At 37.2% G+C, this 2,709-nt stretch overlaps 1 pseudogene; it reads right to left on the reverse strand.

Moving 5' to 3' along the window:
* Positions 1–737: 737 nt before the first annotated feature.
* LOC110639424 (BURP domain protein RD22-like) lies at positions 738–2,153 on the reverse strand (annotated as a pseudogene).
* Between the last annotated feature and the right edge of the window lie 556 nt (positions 2,154–2,709).

A 2,709-nucleotide genomic window follows, 5' to 3' on the forward strand; every position in this document is an offset into this window, starting at 1 on the left:
TATAATACTTTGTGCTAGAAATACTGTCACTCATATTCTTAACAATTTAAGAATAGAATTTCTAGCAAAATATCAATGGACATTTTCTATTACACATAAATATATTATGTAAACGAAAAAGTGAAATTGCCTTTTATTAATAAAATATGTATAAGATACATACTAAATGATATACTTTAAGGCATACTATTAACACTACTTGCTGATTTTCGGATTCCATTACAAAGTCCCATCCCCTTATATTGCAATAATCAGCCAGCTATTCACATCAGCGCTAATCCGACTTTCCATGAATGAACAAAACATATCAATATTGACTGCCATGTTGTTCGTGATCATATTAACAGCGGCTTTCTCAAAACTATTCATACTCCATCTTGACTTCAGCTCGCTGATGTTTTTACCAAGCCTTTTTCAGCTGCTACTTTCACTTTTCTGTTGTCCAAGCTTGGCCTGGTTACCTTACACCAGTCCTCAGCTTGAGGGGGGGATGAAGCATGATGTAAATTATGTAGCTTGATAAAATAGGCACGCAAATTTGTTATCCGGCTGGTAATAGCTCATTGTTAGTTCAAGTAGTTTCTAGAATAGTTTTAGTCTTGTACATAAAAGCTGGCAAGCTATTATTTTCAGGTGTGCAAGTGCAGAAAGCATTTTCTACAAATCATTTTTTATTCTCTGTTTACCCCTGTTTCAAGATATGATAGAAACAGGAGACGTTATTTATTACTACACTGTTGTAGTAAACTTTTGAAGTATATAAAACCGAATATAGTGGCCATATAGTTACACTATTGTAAAAACTAAATGGATAGATATTATAGTATTTCAGTATGAACTGTTCTGGCTGAAGATGTGGAACTAGAAGTACAATATTTCTTCAGACATCTAGTTGGGAACCCAAACAACGTGGTCCTGAGGAATGAAATGGCAAACAGAACTGTTCCTGGCTTGACCTTGAGCACCTGGAAAGCCAAATGCTTTGGGTTCCAAGCTGATGTATCTGTATGGTAGACTGCTACTGCTTGAGCCTTTGATTCATCAGCACCCTCTAAGGAAACCATGTAAGCCCTCGTGGCTTGTGTTGCATGGCAATAAAAGACAGCATATGCATAGTTCTGTTTGTGACACACCACGGATTTGTCACCCGCCATCTTCTTTGTTCCATCCGTAAGTGTATACTTCTGCAACTGGGTTTGGTTTTCCGCCTCTGTGGAGACTGCCTGGACATTCTTTCCAAGTACAGAAGCGCTGAAGTCATTGATCGACTCTAGCGAAGTTGCGTTCTTCATACTCTCTGATTGTATTCTTTATTATCTCAGCTTCCAGTGATCCTTGTTTTACTGAAAACTGGTTATAAATCTCTGGCAACTTGTCAGATGAATAAGGTATCGAATTGGCAGTTTACATTTACTCCACCCTTCCCGACGTTAACAGAAGTGCCACCAGGTTTTCCTTTACTTGCATTAACATTTACACCTCCCTTTCCTACACCGACAGAAGTGCTTTTCTTGTCCATGAAGTCTGCAATTTAGCTGCGTTAGTTATAATTAAGATCTTAGAAAGGAAAGGCTGATCAAAATCTCTGTACTCAATAAGACAACAAAAATACTGTGTTGTCCGTGTAAGCTACAGATATGCACCATCACCTTAACAGAATACTTCGTGAATCTTTTAGAAATCAAAGTAACAACAGAGAATTAAGTTGAACAGTGCAGCAAACTTCATGGAAATTCTACTTCTGTTGAAATTATGTAAAAGAGTAGCTGAGGTCTTGAGTGCTGACGTGGCTGTAGAAGATTTTTGACAGCTTTTGGCATTGGAGTGTTGGGCAGAACAGAATTCCAGTATTGCTTAGGAGGTAAAGCAGCCTGGCCTGTTACTAGCGCAATCTGCAACAGGAGGTAAGTACATATGAAAAACTTCCTTAAAATACTCTTTATATGATAATAAATAGAAATATATATACTATAAAAACAGATTTAGGAAACAAGAAATCTTTCCTAATAAAACTAGTGCAAGATTCAGAGCTTACAGTGAGAAAAACAAGCATGTGTAGGAGATGGAACTCCATTTGAACTCTGAACATGAAACAGAAAACAAGGCAATTATAGTGAAAGAAAAGAACTGAAATATTAGATTTACATGGAAGAAAGAGCAAGTGAGTTGTAATATATATAGAGATTTTGTCCATCGGAGTACTACAAGTTGAATAGCAACACATCACCTACATTATCAACCAGCTTAATTGCTTCAACTGTCCCTGGTTCACTCACTAAATGCGATTGGTATCGAGTGGGACGGATGTAATAGGAACAAGAATTGATGTGCTAGTGTGGTAAACAGAAAAAAAATATCCCTAATCAGTAATGGCTTTCAAGTTTCAATTTGATTTTAAAAAACTTTCCTCTCTGCATAACTTGGAACCAGAATGGTTCCTATGTCCTGGACATGTCCTTTTCCATAATATACAATTAACCGCGAAGGCTGTGCAATCGGGACTAGTCTTAATTGCTTGGACTTGTGGCTCAAAACTTAAAAAACAGCTACCACATTAATGAGGTTAGCAGAGGTTGAGAGGCATGATTGTGCATTCTAATTCCAATTGCATCATCGATTTCACTGGTTTTATTATACGAATCTTGGGAGCCATCGCCATGTTTTCTTGCCTTTTCTGTTGTACGGTCAGAATGGTCGGTTTATGGATTA

Source organism: Hevea brasiliensis, chromosome 11 (genome assembly GCF_030052815.1).
Source record: "Hevea brasiliensis isolate MT/VB/25A 57/8 chromosome 11, ASM3005281v1, whole genome shotgun sequence".
Lineage (NCBI taxonomy): Eukaryota > Viridiplantae > Streptophyta > Magnoliopsida > Malpighiales > Euphorbiaceae > Hevea > Hevea brasiliensis.